This window comes from Protopterus annectens, chromosome 3.part0 (genome assembly GCF_019279795.1).
Source record: "Protopterus annectens isolate FY-2018-M chromosome 3.part0, PAN1.0, whole genome shotgun sequence".
In the NCBI taxonomy this organism is placed as follows: Eukaryota; Metazoa; Chordata; order Ceratodontiformes; family Protopteridae; genus Protopterus; species Protopterus annectens.
Genome location: NC_056731.1, coordinates 669,003,571 through 669,023,613, shown reverse-complemented (window position 1 = coordinate 669,023,613; position 20,043 = coordinate 669,003,571). Strand labels below are relative to the sequence as shown.

Sequence of the window (20,043 nt, the reverse complement as noted above, 5' to 3'; positions counted from 1 at the left end):
GACATAGGTCAGCAACAAGATCAGCTGAGAGCCCACATGGTCATGCACATCCACAGTCCTGTAGTGGTAGTACCTGCGGCACTACTGAATGGGGGGTGCTGTTCTCATCACACCGGAGCAGGCGATAGGCACGTGGTCCTGGCCAGTCCCATCAGGGATGCAGATCCAGCAGACAGAGGTCACCACTGGGGAGTAGTGCTGCATCTGTCCTTGGGCCTTGAGGTACCAGTGAGACTCCTGGCAGAACCATTTCCCATGTCCATGGCAGGAGAAGATGAACACATCCTGCCATGTATGGTCCATGGCTGTCAAACATAGCCCTGTATCGGGAATCCACATGGCTTGATTGTGTGCATACAAACACTCACACATCTCTATCACAGGCCGGTCACCACCTGACATGGACAGCTCCTCTGCACAGCCCAGTTGAACACCATCCTTCCAGACACACATACACACACACACACACACACACACACACACACACACACACACACACACACACACACACACACACACACACATGCAATGTCACCATATGGCTCAACCTAGGCCTCTGGCAATCCCACACCATACCCTGTGCAAGTGGTGATACTTGTGCCACATACATGTTATCCATATCTTCGATGCAGCGACATAATCATATGGGTCTGATGCACAGTGTGAATATAGTACAGTGTAGCAATATAATGCTGTGTAAGGTGCTGTCTGCTGGCAATAGTTATGGGTACACATCGAGGTGTATTTACCTTTTTAGCCATGATGCATTATTGTTATTAGTACTGCTGACTGACTGTAGTGTCATGTACTGTAGTCTCTTTGTATTACAGGTGTCTGTTTGTCTGCAAGCTGTTGGCCTGCTGATAGCAGCAATGATGAGTATCGCAGAGTGGAAACACAGTGACCTTTTCATAGCCAAGGTACAGCTGTATATGTACATGTTTACCTGGTATGTTTACATGCAACAGTGTGTGAGGGACAATTGGGGCAGACAGTGTGACCTTGCATACATACCCTTAACACAGCCAACTAGCCTTCATACATGTCACCTGGATGTTCTGTAGTACCACAGGCTCAGACCTACAGAGGAGGTCATTTGAGTACTGGAACTAGGTCCCTCAAAGTTTAGCAATTACTTTAACTGCAACTGGTTCACCTATCAGCACCTGTTGCCCTTGCCATTTCTGTCCCATCCACTCAACATTTATGCAGTTCATGAGGGTATGCCTGGTACTGTGTATGATAGGTTTGGGGTATGTATTCCTGACACAGGTTAGCCTGTGTCAGTCTAATATGCATGTCTGGCCTCTCGTGCTGATAGTGCACACAGTGTCATAGTCCTGTACAAGGGCAGCTGTTGAAGGGCTGATCACAGCCCCTACCTGCACAGTCTTATGAACGACAGAGCAAGATACATAACACAAATTGCACAGATGTGATGTAGTGTCGCAGTGTCTGCCACTACTATGCAAGTGGGTGACAATTGCAGGTGCTGTTAGAATTGTAAATGGTGGGTTCAGAGGCTTGTAACATGGTAGAGCCATCTGAAACACACACACACACACACACACACACACACACACACACACACACACACACACACACACACACACACACACACACACACACACACACACACACACACACACACATATACACACTGCTGCATGGGGACATCCAGTGAAATACACATGCCCGTGGAGTTGACACTTCTCAGAGTAGATGACCTACTCATCTATTTATGTACAATACACAGTGATGCAACCATTGCATGCACCACAGTGGCTTTGTGTTAGAAACTGTGGAACTGTGCTTGTAAGGTGGATGACATCTGTATGGGCTCTAACTAGGTTGGCAATGGAGGAGTTTGCAGGGTACACACACAAAATGGCTTAGCCATCACATACACACAGTAAAGACACCCACAGGGGATGTACATACAGACACACATACTCAGTTGCCAATAGACATATTAGTAACCCTACATATCCACTTGTATGTTTTATAGTGCTATGTACACATGACATGCTCCACATATATTATATGCCTGGGACATAACACACAACCTCTTACAACAGGTAATCTTGTGAATGCCTTCATGGATGGTGGGATAACCCACCAGGAAGAGCAATTAGTCTCATCTACTGCTCCTACAAACCTGGACAAGTGATAGACTGACAGACATTGTATCAGCATGATGTGTCAGCCAGGTACAATGTCTGATACTGGCATGTTTGCCACTATGGTAACTGTGACATATAGGTTCATAATTTATAAGCTCTAAAATTTTTGGCTTACCCGCCACCCCTATATGAAAAAATATTGTGCCCATTAGGTCTAGATTTCTGACAGAGTCATCAAGGTGTGCTGCCTCTCACATGGACCGGGATTTTATTCCACAGCATAGGGTCTGAGAGAATAAATCTATCCCTCCGGTTGGACATGTGAGATACATCCCGATGGGGCATTGTACTCGATCATTGGCCTGATAAGTGAGAGTACAGGGGAACAATGACGCCAATTAGGGGCCAAGGACCGAGGCCTGTGGGACACCCACTTCTTGTGACTTGGAGTCTCTGCACAGCGCCAGCAACTCTAACCCTGTTTGCTGGTGTTTTTCCACAATACCCAAGTGGGTATTGTGTCGAAAGCCTTTGCAAGACTAGACTTGTTGTTATTAGGTCCGGAGAGGCGCTTGCCGTTTGTGGGGGGGGGAGTGGGCGTAGATGCCACCCTTGGGCACGTAAGGCTGAATTAAGTAGGGTCCGTGAGAGGAGCTTGCCTTTAGGGGGGACCACAGTTGCCATGCCACTCCTTGCCTGGGCACGATTCGTAGCACACAGCTGGGGGGACACCATCCGTCTCTGACTTCCTTTATGAATTTTGTTCCATTTGGGCTGGCTCAAGAGTTGGGTGGTTTCCTCTGGCTCAGGGTCTTTTTTGGGTGGGGGGGATGTGGATTTCCAGTGAGATTAGTTTCCTTTTGTGGTGTGGTCCGGTTTTGGGGCGGAACGCATGATATGAGGTAAAGAGATTTAGACTTGTCTGGCAGCAGCATTACCCTCAGTTCTTTCCCATTTTGTTTTTTTCTAGGGTTTAGGTTAGAATTTGAGCCGTGCCTAAAAAAAGGCACTGGGGGGGTGGCAAGAGCCTTAGCCAATCGAATCCCAGGGTGACAGGTGGTGCAAGCCGCCTCATGGGGCAGTGGGTTGTCAAGCATGTCATCTTAGGGTCACATAATCAGAGAGCTCACTGCTAGAGAGCTCCTCTCCTCTCTCTTCTTCATCATGTAGTCCAGGAGTATCAGCTCACAGTCACACTACCAGCATGGACAATGACTGCTTCTGTATTTGCTTTCGCCGGGGGGACCTGACCAGCTTGTGTGTGTGGATTGATTCTAGCTCTAGCTCCCGCTAGGCAAGACCCCTCTTGTTCCCAGCCCTGGTGAGTGGGACGCCTGTGTCCTGACTCATGGAGTCACCTATGACAAGTATGTTTGGTGTTGTATTTGCACTTTAAGGGCTGTGGTTTTTTGCTTTGCTGTTGTTGCTTTGTTTGTGTGGGGAGGAGGTATAGGTGTTTTGGTGTCTGCTTTGGAGGCTTCCTGCTTAGGGGGTAAATTTTACTCAGAGCCTCTCGAGTATGTCTTTGTGTGTTTATGTCTGGTTTGTGGTGTGTGTAGTTGCCTTCTCCTCCCTCAGCCCTAAATAGCTGCATGCTGCAATAGCTGCATCTATTTGTGTGGAGGAGAGAGGGGTTGTCTGTGTACATGAGGCAGTTATAACATTGCCTGCAAGTGCCAGGTAACTTGAGTGGCAATGATATCTCAGGACTGCTCATTGTTAGGGGACATAGACCACATCTATGTTGCAAACATCTGGATATTCCATGTACATCTGTACAGATGACTGGTATGGGCTGTATAGTGTTACATGGTGCAGGCAGATGCCATTAACAGGCTTTTTAAAGTAATATCAAGGGTTGGGTGTCAACTGGCCTTAAAATGGTATAACCTGCACGCACAACAACCACAGGGGATATTCTTCCTACACACTACTATAGTTGTCAGTAGTGAGATTAGAACTTCTCCCTATCTAATTATTTGTACTATAGTATTATGCAGTTATTGTGCATGCCACAGAGCTTGGAGGGATGACAAGTGTATACAGATACTTCTAAGGTGAATGACATCAGCAGGCCTTGTAAAGTAGGGCAATGGGAAGTGTGCTGGGTGGTACACTCCTCAAAATGGTATAACCCACACCCACAAAGGATATGATTCTCACACACACACGCACACAGTATCACAGTTGCCAGTATTGAGTTTAGAGCTCATACCTATCTAGTTATGTGTAGTACAATGTCACACAGTTATCACTCACATCACAGAGCTTATAGAGTTTAACACTGTCCCAAGACATGTCTAAGGTGAATTACATCAAAAGTCCTTGTAAAGTATGGCAATGGGAAATGTACTGGGTGGGAAGGGTGTCAAAATACATTACCCTACAAACACCTTCACACACACACACACACACACACACACACTTGCCAGAACTGAGAGTAGACTCCCTGCCTATCTAGTTATTTGTACTATACTGTTAGTCATTACACATGCCATGAAGCTTATAGGGCAAATGGCTGTCCAAAGGGACTTCTAAGAGGAATGACATCAGCAGGACTGCTAAAGTCAAGCACTAGGAAGTGTAGTGGTTGGGAATGGCCTAAAACTGTTTCACCTATAAATGAACCAACACACAGACACACACACACACACACACACACACACACACACACACACACACACACACACACACACACACACACACACACACACACACACACACACTTACCAGGACTGGGATTAGAACCCCTACAAATCTAATTATTTGTACAATAGTGTTACACAGTTATTGCATGCACTACAGAGCTTATAGGGCTGACCGGTTCCCAAAGGTACTTCTAAGGTGACTGACATCAGCATGACTGCTAAAGCAAGGCACTGGGAAGTGTTGTGGGTGGGAAAGTCCACAAAATACTTCATCCTATGAACATACACACTTACAAGCACTTGTGCACACACTTATACACACACCTTTGCCAGAACTGAGAATATAACCCTTGCCTATGTAATTATTTGTACTATACTGTTACATAGTTATTGCATGCACCGTGGAGCTTATAGGGCTGAGGGCTGTCCAAAAGTACTTCCAAGGGGAATGACATCAGCAGGATTACTAAAGTAGGGCACTAGGAAGAGTAGTGGTTGGATATGGCCTAAAGCTGTTAAACCTACAAACAAACACACACATGCACTTGCATTTGCCAGGACTGGGATTAGAACCCCTACCTATCTAGTTATTTGTACTATAGTGTTACGCAGTTATTGCACATGCTACAGAGCTTATAGGGTTGTCAAGTGTCCAATGGTACTTCTAAGGTGAATGGCATCAGCAGATCTTGTGAAGTAGTGCAATGGGAGGTGTACTGAGTGGTAATGGCCTCTTAATACCGAAACCTTCAGACACACATGCACGCGCCACGAGTACAAACAAACACACGTGCGCGCACACACACACACACACACACACACACACACACACACACACACACACACACAAAGGCAGGTGATGTGATATTACAACCCCCACCTCAGTACTATTACACAATGGAGCTCAGCTTCATGCTGGCATGTGCAACTGGTTACAACCGGTATGCCACTATCCACAGCAGGACATCACTCTATGCCACTCAGGGTATCCCTGTATATGACTCACTCACTGTGTGTGTCTCCCAGTGCCTCTCTCTCACTGTCTGTCTTTCTCTTCTCTACGTCTATGTGTGTGCATGCTTGACATATTGTTATATGTTCACCATATATATGTCTGTGTATCACACACAATAGATGCAGATACATCACATATGGGCCACTTACAGCTAGCTGAGGGTAAGCCTGTCTGATGGGTGTATGCAGAGACAGTTAAGGTGTACATAGCTGTCTGTATGCAAAGACATATCTTCACAATTCAGTTAAATTGTCCGATGTGGGTTCGGACATGGGCTATGATTCTCTAAGTGTATTAGCATGCCCATTTTGATCATCCATAGAAAAAGTGGGACTCCATTTTGGAGATAGTTGTACTCCAGTCCAGGGTTTTGTGCTACAGCCATACCTCTCAAAAGAAAACATAAAGTTGCTAGAGGTACAGCGTTTGTTTTAGCAGACATTTTCTAACATATCTGACATCTGACACTGGCATGTATTGTGTCATTAGGTAGTGGCAGACATCCTCAGATTATCACAGTGCTTTAAAAAAGAAATACAAGATGTGTGATGCACAGACCAATATTATGAGCCCAACTATAGACATTCTTGCCCAAAATGGCCAGTTGAGAGGTGTGGCTACAGCCGATTGACTGATGAAGCTGTGTAAACAGTCCAGCAACTTGGTGATATCCTGGCTGGGGTTCTCCTGCTTGTGTGGAATTCTTCTTACCTGAAAAGTCATATCCTGGTGTACCATACCTCTCAAGTGTACAGTTTTTGGAAGATTGTCCAGATGTTTGTCTAGAAGTGTAGTCCAGTCTACATAAGCTTGTGTTTTTATGGCAAGTTAGTTGCAAATAATTGAAGACTGACATTACAAAATAATAGCAGACATTAGTGTTTCAGACTTCATAGCCTTCAGACAATTCCTGCTAATGCACAACCCATTATTCTACCAACTTTCTCAGTATGTCACAGCAATATTTACATGTGCCTATTATTGAGCCTTTGCCTTGTTGTCAGAGGTTAAGAGGTATGGGTGTGGGTACAAAGTGCATTCTGCTGTGCAGAAATGTCCATTATAAGTGTAGTATATTCCACATAGCACTGTGACTTCCAAGTATGTCAGTGGCAGGGCAGTAAAGAGTAACGTGGTGAACCACTGACAAGTTGTGCATAGGTTGATAGATTGATATGACATTAGTAGTGTATTGGCCCTGAAGCCCTTATAACCCATTCAGATGAGAGTGTAGCCCATGTTAAAACATGTCAGCACACAGAGCACCTGTCCAGCAGTGACACAGGTGGAATCACAGGACTGTATTTTGTGTTTTCCATGCACTTAAACAGGGAGCACATCACTAGCGGTACTGAGGCACTTGGCTTGATGTGGACATGAAGTGTATTCCACAGATGGGGGGTATGGGACATGTATCTGTCATCACCAACAGGTTGATCAAGGTGGCCTTGACTTCCACATGTGCAACATTCCTATCAAGACAGGGTCTGGATTGCTTTGCATGCTAGACAGGGGTCACCTCAGCAGAGTCTGTATGGAATGGGGTAGAGGGACAGTGCTGTTAGCCTATCTGTGTAGGGTAGGTGTTTGGGGATCGGGGTAAGGCCTTAGTGTTTGCAAGACCCTGGGGTGTGGAGTCTGCATGGTCTGTGGTGTGTAAGTTTGTAGACTTCTCATGTGTTTTTACCTCTGAGGTGTCCTTTGTTTGGGTTTTTATTTTGTTGTGGACCTCCACTTATATGGGTGTGTGTTGTGTATTTGCAGGTGATCTTTATTGACTCCATACATTGTACGGCACCTATGTTACTGCACAATTTGTTCAGGTGTGCACATTCTTCATTTGTCTGGCCAGTGGTCCCCCTATCCCTTATGTGTGTCTCTTTGCCCTTCTGTAGTTCAGTCACAGGCTTTGTTCACAGTGGCTGCTGTTATGTATTTTTAATTCTGATGTGAGCGGGGTAAATGGCGTAACATCAGACACAAGTTTATGGACTTCACACCTCTGAGTGCACCTATTTAGCAGGTTGTCCATCACTGCACCACTGCATTTGCTGTGGTCCTCAGATGGTTTGTGTTGCTATATATTATTATGAGACTATATGTTAGCCTAGCTGTCAAACCATCACAGACTAACATCTGGACAGGCCCACATATGACAGTCAGACAAAGACCCACACATGGGGACAGGGTATTACTACTGTTCTGCCAAAGACAGACAGTTGGGAGACCAGTTTGGTATTTGCTTGCTTTCTCTTATGGGTATGACACCTGCTTCCCCACCGTCTGCCACTGCTGTTTTGACATGACCCTTTCTTGTTTTGCAAATAGTTGGCAGGCAAATGCAATGTTAGGACAAGCAGAACAGATATGCAAGGCATACTTGTGCTCCTTCTGTGACAACCTGTCATTCCAGGAATATGGATGTTGGTCAGTGACATGTCAGTGCTGACACAGTAAGTTGGCAGCCTTTTATAACCTGGCAGTACACTGACCTTCAGGTTCCTGCTGTCCTACTAGGCACCATACCTCCTAACTTTTTAGATCCAGACATCTGGACAAAGCCAGAAGTACTTTGGGGACAAAGGCCTACATATAGGGACCATTGTTAACTACTTGCCTTACAAACCTAGAAAGGTGATACAATAACAAGTTTTGCGTTAGCATGCATTTTCCTAAAGGGTATGAAGTCTGAAATTACAATCTGTCATTATTTTCTGACTTTAGTCTTTTGTGATTTGCCAATGACTTGTCAGAAAACCACAATTTCATGATAAAGAGACCATAAATATGATGCAAACGTCTGGATATTCTGAAACAAGTATGTACTGTTGAGGGGAATGCTAGGCAATGTGTAGGTTACGCTGAGCTGTGTACTGTCCATATGTGTGGCCCCTTGACCATGACCTGTCTAGCTGTCCTGCAGTTACAGATATTGACACCTAGACAGTGTGTACAACTCCTGCCATAGCAGTATTTGACATCCAGAATAGTTGGCACTGCGGTTCTTGGAACATGGACCCTGTCAACCACAGTACTGTACATAGGCCACTAAGTCACGACTGCCAAGAGTAAGTACAGGCCATATACTGACAGTATTGACCACACATATAGATAGCTCATTGACCCCTGCATATTGTGGACATGAAACAAGTTATCAAGTTGATTGGGACAGCTCTGGGAATGTGTGCTCTGCTGCTGATACCCTACAAACATTACTGTTACTGCATTTCTATGGGAACGTGGGTCTGTGTGGGAGAGGGACACATCTGTCAACTGTCTACATTTGCACAGACCATGCTGATGTTCCCTTTACATTTTGGTTCCATTTAGCATAGTATTTTGCCAGTTTTGGAGACTACAGGGATATCACTAAAGACTACAGGTTAAATTGTAATGGCAGACATTTGGGTTTCAGCCTTCTTACCCTTCAGAGCCTAACTGCAACTGCAAGACCTGCTGTAATAACACTGTGTAAATCTAAATGGGAATATGTCTTCATTGTCTCTATTTGTAGGCCTTTGCCAGACATTTCTTTATGTTTTTCTATGACTGACATGCTGACTGAGGCTGAGGGGTGAGTATGGTACCCCCGTGTTGACATCCATGCATATGACCTATGCCCCCCAGTTAGTTAGCCCACCCACATATACTGCAGTGAGATTTGTCACCTAGGGGACTACTGCATACTCTGTGGAAGCCAGTATTGGGCAGACATTTCCTGTTGCCCCACATAGCTGTCAGTTGTCTGCTGCTATCCCAGTAGGCCATCCCATTCCCTTGCATGCATGCAGCAATACCATAGCTATGCTACCTCAACGTATTACTCCATTAATTTATTGTTAAGAAGACTGACTTTCCTTGTGCCTGTGGCAGTTGTGAGGATGGTGCTTAAGGCTGGCTCTGTCAGATGCATGCAGTACACAGCCTATACATGGTAAGATACAGGTAATATGATGTGTGTGGCATCCATTTTACTGTGTCTGCAAGTCAGAGAGAGGTGTCCATACCAAGGTCCCTACAGTGTCATTGTGTGTGCTATACGTTGCCTCTTTGCCAAGGCCTGGGCATACTGGGTACACCTCTGTCTGCCTACAGGAGTAGGCTCAGTGTTTCCTCCTCTGAGTCCCCCTGTGCCTGTGGGGGCTTTGGCAATGGTGGGGGCTATGTGGGCCTTCCCTGTGATGTTACTGCCACAGCTGTTTCCATAGGATCATACTGCATAGCATGGCACATACTATGAACATGTGTGCACATGTGGCTGGAGAGTACTGCAGGGTTCCACCAGATATGTCAAAGCAGTGGAACCATGACTTGAGCATCCCAAACACATGCTCTATAATGATACTTTACTGTTTGTGTGCCTCATTATGGTGTTCTTCAGTGTGTGTGTGTGTGTGTGTGTGTGTGTGTGTGTGTGTGTGTGTGTGTGTGTGTGTGTGTGTGTGTGTACGTGTGTTTTTGATGGGCATCAACATCCATGGCTCCAATGCATAACCAGTATTCCCCCACCAGATGGCCATACAGGATGTTCCCCCTGGCAAATGCTTGGTACAGCTGTGAGGCATGCCAGATCTGGGAGTAGTGATAACTACCAGGGCTGCCAGCCCACACATTAATGATAATGCCCTGGGCATTACACATGACCTGGCAGTAGATGGAGTGATACCCCTTGTGGTTGACATAGACTCTACCGTCTTCACTGGGTGGTGCCTTGATGTGGAGGTGTGTGCAGTCTATATCACCCAGTACCTCTTGGTAGTCTGCTATATGGTGGAAAAGATGCATATTGCTGGTCCCCTCCTCATGGGTGCTGGAGAAATATATGTTCTCACCACCATGTGTTCGCATGACATCCAGGAACTGGTTGAGTACCCTGAATGCAGATGCCTGTGAGACCCCCATGATGTCCTCAGTAGGTCTTTGGAAAGTACCTGCAGCTAGTATTCTTAAGGCTACACATACCTTGGTTTCAACTGGGATGGGTTCCCCTTTGTTGGCTCTGGGTCTGAGGTGAGACTGGCACAGCTCGCAGAGTTGCTGAAGTAAGTCCCTGTCCACCCTGTAGTGCTATAGTATCTTCAGATCATGTAGCCCCTGGTAGGTTACCCTGGGTCTTAATACTCTTCTCCCCCTGTTCAGTTTGGGATGGTTATCAGCATTAACCTCCTCACCACCCTTGGTCTCTAGCACATACTGATGTATCAAAGTGACAGCAGCCCCTAACATTATTTTGTCAGTTAAAATTCCCCCAAGTACATACACCAATGGTGCAGAGTTTGTGGGAAAAACAGAATGAAAGGTGTTTGCATACTGTATTCTGGTGTGCTGCAGACGCTGCTTGTGTTATTGCCTGACTATGATACATTCCACCTGCCAGCTATATTATTTGTACTTGAGTGCCGTTATTCTGCTGTTTCCTGGTTCTTTTTTTTCTTCCCATTTCTGCCCCTACTAAACCCCGTGGAACACCGCACAAGCCCGCTGCTCAAATGTAAACACTTCTGCTAGTTCCTGTTTTTTTTATTATTATTTCCATTGTGTTTAAGCCCCGTGGTGTGCCGCTCAAACCCCTGTAGCTATAGTAAACAGTATTGAGCAGAAAGGGCCCTCCCAGGGACACAAACATGCTCAACATTTCTTCAACTAGCTCAAACACACCCCTTGCTTAGCTGTACTTAGCTGAGCACAAATAGGAGCCGCAGAGCTCCAATGTGCTTACACCAAGCATGACGCACCCCCTTTTCATGTCAGCTGCGTCTCCTGCTTACACTACAGCATTATAGCTCAGACACAGTTAGGTGCAGGTGGACATGGTCTTCCATTTTGCTATTCAAAAAATTTAGCTCATTTGCATTCCCAACTGCCTTAGTCCCTTGATACACCACTATACAGGACCCTACCTCCTTAGCTACCAGTGTTACCTGTTATTGTTTTTATTCTGCATGCTACCCACTATAATGGCAGAATTCATATTTCATATTAAATTGTCTTTTTACATTTTTTAAATTTTTTGCACAATTGTGTTTGCACGCCGCTGCGCTATGCTTAAACAGCCAAAATTGGCCAAAAAAAATTGATTTTTATAATTATAAAGTAGTTTTCCATGCCATTGGCCATATGTTTGGCCATCGGCATGCCTAATAGTCATAATACATGCTTTCCTTTGAGCTGTCATACCTGTTTTGATTTTGGCAGAAATGTACATGGTTAGTAACCAAATACATTTCTGCAGCAGACACTGCTCTGACACGGATGCCTGCCTGCTTACTGAATTGCTAATCAACCTCATTTGCATGGTTTTCACAAGCAAATAAGTTAATTACCTTTATTCAGTGGTGTCCATGTCAGAATAGTGCTGGCAGACTTGTGCACACCCCCAGCCTTCTTTACTGGATCGCTCGGCAGCCATATTGCATACAGTAGCTGCTACACTATTCTGACATAGTGAAATGGCTTTATTGAATCCCGGGGAAAATGTTTGACTTTAGTCATTATCTTTGTGCCTCGTACCATATCAGGAATCCACTATCACTTCCTCAAAATTCTTTGCACTAAGCACTGCACTTCCTTCCACAGGGAATGTGGACACTGAATGAAAAGTTTTTATACCCCATATTATTTTTTTAGGCAATTCCAAACTTCAAAACCCTTGAATATGTCAGAGACCATAAGCATTCCTGGAATCCCATGTTATTATACCTTTCAATGTTTCTGCCATAATAAGCTAAGTAGGGGTGTCTTTATCCACCTAGCAGTAACCTAAGAGTAGTTTACACAAAGTTAAAGAAAGAAAAAATCATAAGCCTGCACACACACACACATACACACACACACACACACACACACACACACACACACACACACACACACACACACACACACACACACACACACACACGTATATGTAAATGAATATTTATATGTAAGGGTCTACCTGATAATGCCGAAAGTCCACAACGTCGACGACGAGAACACCGACACCAGAAGATCGACAACGGAGATAACAGACAGTTGAAAATCCCGACGCTGAGAACACTGACATGTTAAGGTAAGTGTGCGATAGTGACGGACTGTAGGGTTAGGGGCAGATTAAATGAGTTAGGGTTAGGGCGCAGGTAAGGTTAGTGTGTAATAGTGATAGACTGTAGGGTTAGGGGTGGGTTAAGTGAGTTAGGGTTTGGGCGCGGGTTAGGTGAGTGTGCAATAGTGGTGGACCTTAGGGTTTGGGTTAAGGTTAGTGCATAGATAGTTGCATATGTAAGGTTTAGTGTAAGTTTGTAAGGCTTTTGGTGTGCTTGTGTTGTGTGTGTGCTTTTTGGACGGGATTTGTTTTGTTTGTTGATTGTCGGGATTGTGGTTTATCGGGCATGTGAAGGTTTGTGTTTTTGAACTTTTGGTTTTGTGGTGTCTGTGATTTTGTTGTTGGTGTTTTAGCATGTCGGTGTTATCAGGTAGACCCATATGTAAACATATATCATGTATATGTATATGTTCTAGTTCTCCATATTTCACAGCCTACTTAAGAAAGACCTCTGTCCTAAGGCTAGGAGAAACCCACTCTCATTTGAAAAGCTATACTTAGAGCAAACATCTTGGGGAACAATCAGGGAAAATGTCTGTGTGATATGTGCAGGTACTCTCATGACAAAATTTTGCATAAACAGAAATTGCAGGCACCAGTATTTCACCAAACAGTTATACATCTCAGGAAACAGATACTTACAATGTTTAAGCAATAGAAATTGCAGGCACCAGTATTTCACCAAATAGTCTTACATCTCAGGAAACAGATACTTACAATGTTTAAGCAATCCAATACTTAACTTGCCTGCAGAAAGACTCTAGATGAATGCATGGGTAATCCTAAATACCTTTCTGGGATAATAGCTGTGAAGTTATTGAAAAACAGCAAGTTGCATTCTTGTCCCCTCAAACTCACAAATGACTGAACTAAAGGCATGCTGAAAACACACAGATGACACCACCTACAGGAACTTCCACTGCTGCTTCTACAGATTCATACGTTCAGAGACTGCTACTATGCAATTGATTGGGTAGATCATTTGTAGCCTAACCGCTGCAATTTCCACTATTTGCTAACCCTTTCTATGAGACCTTTGAGGGTAAGACTGGAAATACATTTACAGTCACTCATCCAATCATCCAATATGTGCTTGAAGAGGCTATGGGAACTGTTTGGTTTAATATGAAAGAGGAGTCTGTGCCAGAGGTGAGGAATATTTTGAGTGAGGTATCTATCATGCCAGCAGGTTTGGTTTGTGCTATTTCTAAGGTTAAGGTCTTTAATGGGAGTGTGCATGGTGTTGCTAGTTTTGGGAATATAAAGGAGGTAATTCAGGATGGGGTCATTTGAGGCTTTATATGCCAGGTAGGGTTTACACTTAAGAGGAGTGTATGAGATAAAGAGGAAATATAGATCTATAAATTGTGCTACATAATTAATGGAATTCAGGCCTCAGATCTTCTCTATGAAGGAGCATTATGGTCTTTCAAGTTGGGTCATATGTCTAGACATGTAAATTCCAAAGGTAGTACTGTATCAGTTTTGAGCTTAATAACAGACACAGAGAGGTATGATATCTTTGGACCTGAAGAAAAAAATATCATTATTAATCAGAGGGGCCAAATAGAAAGAGTTCCTAACAAATGTAGCTACATAGTGATTAAAGGAGAGTTCATTGTCAACAAATGTGTGCAGGTCTGTTATAGCTGTGTCTTCCCTGAGGGAGGATACCATCAGTGTGGTATGAGTAAGACTGCTCATGTTTGCCAAAGAGTATGGTACTATATGTTTTGGCGTGTGATTTTACACCATGGCTGTGGCACCATTTATTTGAATTTGATAGACCTTCTTGCACAATCTTGGCATACCCAGGGTAATTAACGATGGCCCTGTGTTTATAGTCATCAGCAAACATAGTCAGCCATAGGCCTTTGATGTTAGCTAAGGCGTCAGAGAAGTAAATACCAAACAGAAGTAACCCTAGTACTGAGCCTTACTTGATACCACTTAAAAGAAACATTTTCCAAGAGAGTGTGCCCCCCAGTCTTCATTTGTTGTGTTCTGTCCATGAGCAAGTTTCCTCACCACTGAAGAACATAAAGGTTTACATTTAGGCTGATAAGTTTATCTATGATGCTTTAGTGAAGAATAGTGTTAAAAGCTTTGGACATTTTGAGGTAAGCTGTATGCATCAACTTGCCCTTATCCAGGGCGTCAATGACTTTTTAAAGACATTGACCAGGTAAAGCAGACAAGAGCTATCCTTCACAAACCCAAACTGATTTGGTTTGAGGAACTTTAGGCTTCCAATGCCCATGTTTATGAGGTACATAATGATGGTTTCCACTGTTATACAGATAAGACCTATGAGGATTATGGATCTGTAGTTACCATGACCAGTGTTGGAGATTTACTTAGGTAGGGAAAAGAATACCACAGCTCTCCAAGTCTCAGATGGTAAGCCTGATGAAAGGTTGAGGTTGGACAGGTTGTGGAGTGATTTGTAAGATACTGCTTCATACTGACAAGGAAGTACCCTGACAGAATGTCAGGTCCTATGGAGCTACTATTTTGCACATCTGAGACACTCTTTAAGATATGTTGAGGCATAACTTTCAAGTGCTGTGATTTAGGCATTAGATTTAGACAGCATTATGATTGCTAATCTCATATTTAGCTTTGCTTGTCCTAGGGTAATGGATTTTCTTCATAAAGTCTACCATGTTGATTATTAAGTAACTGAACTAAACCTACACAAATATTCATTATCACTAACTGTATGGGGTCTGCCATCTTAAAACCTTCTAGTCTGAATAATAATAAATTGCTCCTCTGCAATACTTTTGAAAGGCCAGTGCTATGATTTTTAATGCTGAAAGGTTGAGGCATATGCTCAGGAGTGATGTTTTTGGTGGGAGGCTTACAAGTGTTGAAGCATATATAGGCTAGATGGAGAGAGTGGGGGGGAAACTGAATGAAAATTTGCTAATAGATCAGATATATCTTCATTGGCAAAGTAGGTTTAACCAGTATGCATCAATTTTGAACAATGCTGGGTATTTCTTCTAAGGTTCCTGATATAGCTGAAAAGGACTTGTGATTGCTTTTGACAAAGGAGGCAATTCTGAACTCACATGTGGGCTTGGAAGATTTAATTTAGTTTCTGAGATATTTGTTTAAATTTCTGAGTTTAATTTTGAAATGTATTCTTTTAGTTTGCTATTAAGGGACAGGAGTCATTTTCTCTTGCTGTAGGGTTTGCATATGCTAGGGTTCCACCAAGGTTATTCCTAAACTTGACAATGTATTTACTATGGATCAGGACACAAGTCTTGAAGCAGGTATTGAGGGGAGACTAGGACCCCTCTGTGAAAGCAGGGAAAGAGTATATTCATATTCCTTGGGCTATCATATACTTCGAGCAAATTTGTCTTGGAGAAATCTTTAAAGGTGATAGGGTTTGTTAGTGCTTTAGGCTGGGGTCTGATAGTGAGGACTACTGCTTGATAGCCAGATGTAATCATGGATGGAGTAATTATAGGAAAGGAACAAAATGCTGTAGTGTTTGTAATAATTATATGCAATATATTTGATCCTCATGAAGGGGAGTGTATGATCTGCTCTAATGAGTTTGCATTAATGAAGTCTAGGAAGCATTAAATGTGCTTATTTGTCGTAGTGTAAATATCCCAGGTAATAATTACATTTCTAAGTATAACAGTGTTTAGTTCAATGCTAAGGGAGTCTACCTTATTTAGATTTAGATGTGCCTCCTGAGTATAAAACATGGTAAGAGGTCTTTTTTATAGTTACTAGGATGTGAAGGAACTTATGGTCATTATCTAACTATATAAGTCTAAAGGTGAAGGAGATGCCAAGATATATGAGCATACAACCACTGGTTACGGAGGTATCAGCCATAGAGGACCTGAACATGCGATGATCATTGGGCCCTGTTAAGGAAGGTTTGATATCATTGCAGTGGAACCATGTTTCAGCAATGGCAATGGCACATATGTATATAGTATCAAAGATCTGAAAGCTTCTATGGAGGGTAGCTTCTTTTTTAGTCTGTAGCATTGAGCAGTGCTATGTTTATATTGCCTTGATTTGATTTGGCTATGCTGGTAGATGGAGCATGTTTACATTGTCTAAAAAAGGTGCAATGAGGGTAGAAAACCTTCTGGCCAATATAAAAATGACCCAAGTTGAAAGGTTCAGACAATCCCTGGTAAAGCAAGCATGACAGTCAATCACCTCCTTTCAGACAGTCACACATTGTCTCCCCCTAGAATGTCATCAGAAGCTGAGTTAATTGTTAAAGTGAACCATCTTTTGCTTATAATGACGCATCATTCTTGATAAAGGTAGGATGCGTCTTAAGAATACCTTTATATCTGCTTTGCATATGTACTACAAGAACTTTATCATGTTTCTCTTCTAATATTCCAAAGATCTTTGCCTCAAGTCATTCACATCCACATGAACAGCAACTATGTTGTAGGTGTATCTGTAAAAAAGGAACTTGAGGGCCCTAGACACCTGCCCTATCCTGGCTTCTGAGAATCAATTCATCTTCAGCTTATCTTTGCCAGCCATGGTGAGTGGAGTTTGTGGGTCTCACTATGAAGTCCCATATGTCAATGACATTTTGGCTCACTCTGCTAAAATGTAAGGTTTTAGCTGGGATGGTATGATAACTCTTCAGAGTAGGGTTTGTGATAACTGGTAACAAATGTGTTGTTGTTGTTGTGTTGTGTCTTTCGGCTTATCCCGGTTAGGGGTCGCCACAGCAGAACTCCGGTCCACTAATGTTTGGTAGTGGATTTTTACATGCCGAGTTACCAGCTCTGACGCACAACCTTCAATGAAGGCACGCCCATTCACGTATGCCTCCACACAGAAGACGCTCTAGCTGAGAATCGAACGGGACAACATCTTGCCACAACACTACCGCAGCACCACTACTGCGTGAGGTGGTAACAAATGTGTAGTATGTGAAATTGCATTATGCTGATGAGGAGTTTCAGAGTCTGGCTTTTCCCTCATGGGCTCTTGAGGCATGGGTAGAGACTTCTAAAGTGTCTCAGCATAAGAAGGCTTGTCAGTAGATGCATGGCATGCCAGTGCAAGGTGGGTTTGGGCACTGACAACCTCCTGTATGTTCAGTGACATTTAGATAAGAGGCTGGCTTCCAGTTTTAGAAAGGAATTGCACACCTTTCACATGCAGACATTAGTGTAGGTAGACATAATGGTTGTCATTGGGCATCAAGCACTTAAAGCATTGCCTCAAGATGCCTAGAGTTAGCAGGCTGACAGCAGAGGGTGAGGAAGTGGTCTGTAGACCCATGATCTCAGAATAAGCTAGGGGCAGTCATTGAATCTCCAAATGATTAGCCATCTTGCAGGAAGGTTTGTCCCAAATAAATAACTGGTACCAAAATCACGGACTGAAATTAAATGCTAAAAACTGCATTATTGTATCTTTTGGGAAATCACTTATCCCAAGAAACTACCACATGCCCTTAAGAGTTGACCAAGCTGTTTGGGATTTAGGAACATATGTGGACAGTGACTTAACTTTGACAGACACTTGACCATTGTTATAAGACATTCATTCAATATATCACACAGCTTATAAACAAAGGGATTATATTCAGATCTAGGGATATCATTGTTCCCCTTTACTCAGCCCTTATTAGGCCAATCATTAAATATAATGCCTGCTTGAGCATGTATCTCTCCAGACACATGCAACAACTGGAACACCAACATAGACACCTTACTAAAAGGGTGCAAGGCCTAAACAACATGGACTGACTCAAATCCTTGTCACTATACTTGGTATCCTACAGAATACCAAAAGGTGACCTGTGTCTGACATGCAAGGCATTTTCAGACCCAAAACTGATAGATTTACTGCACATCAGCAAATCAAAAGATATCAAAAGGACTAGGCCTAGGGATCTAAACCTCTTCTGCAACATCACTGGAATGATTTAGAGAGACAGGTATATCTCGCAGAGGATAGCACTGCTCTGTAAAATACTCCCCGTTCACATAAAATAATGTTCATCTCTGTCCATATTTCAGCACAATTTGGATCTATGGCTGGGAAAACAGAAAACTTACTCCTGAACTGCCCTCTGTACTTTCAATGGACAGAGGCAGTTACTAAATGCTTTATCCCATGCATTGGTCCCCTTCAAATTAATTATGGTATAATCCAGTTAATATATAATCATTGACCATGGGATGGGTAAAGCCAATCTCTAACCAAATGGAATAGGTTAATTCAAATACAAACAGGGAAAATGGCTAGGCTTAAAATGTCCAGCAAATGTGGCTAGCATAGTACTTACCTATGAACCTATGAATAAGGTGAGCTTATGGGTGTCTGGTGTATATTAGGCTAATTATGCTGACCAGGGAACTTAACTATGTTGGGTTACTTAGCGGCTAGCAGAGGGGCTGCAAAAAAAAAACAGGTAATGGGCATAGATAAGTTGTGCTTCAGTCCCTACCTACCTGGTACTGCCTAGTTAGATGTAACGGGAGGTTACAGTCCTGATAGGAGGGGATACGGTGGTCTTTACTTCAGATTGGTGGTGAAAGTTGCATCTAAGTACAGCATTTTGACACTTAGCAGCACTGGGGCATTGGTTGAGGAACAATACAGCACCAGTTTGAGATGACAGGTACTGTGTGTTTGGGGAGGGCAATAAAATAGAGACACTAAGGCTATAGTCATATTATAGTTTAAATGAATTGCTTCTATGGTATGCACTGTCACTGAGATGTGTAGCTTAGCCAAAAAGTGAAAAATGGCATGCAAAACACTATATATAATGAGAAGGAAAACGCAAATAGCCAATTAGATTTACAGCAAAGTTAGCAGGGATTAAACACCCAGATTAGCAGTAATATTACCTTCTTACACAAGATAAATACATCAGCAGTGTTCTAACATGGCCCAACACAGTAGGCCAATTATACTCTCATTTCTAAATCAAGCTGGAAGATCAAGTCCCGTGAATGGCCAGGTTTTTGAACTGTACTGAAAAAAAAACAGAGCAATGACAGAAGTCTCCATTAAACAAAATCACAAGTTTCATCATCAATGTAGGCTTTAAAGTCTTCAAGAACTGATGTTAGTGACATTGAGTAAAGATAAGTTCTTTGATTCCTGCAGAAAAGCTCTTAGGTAACCTGTTGGATGATACAGCAAGAT

At 43.2% G+C, this 20,043-nt stretch overlaps 1 protein-coding gene across 1 annotated transcript in view; it reads right to left on the bottom strand.

Annotated features, from left to right (window-relative positions):
• FRRS1L (ferric chelate reductase 1 like) overlaps positions 1-20,043 on the bottom strand; it is a 323,816-nt gene that overhangs the window by 219,723 nt on the left and 84,050 nt on the right. The gene's annotated exons all lie outside the window — the stretch shown is intronic.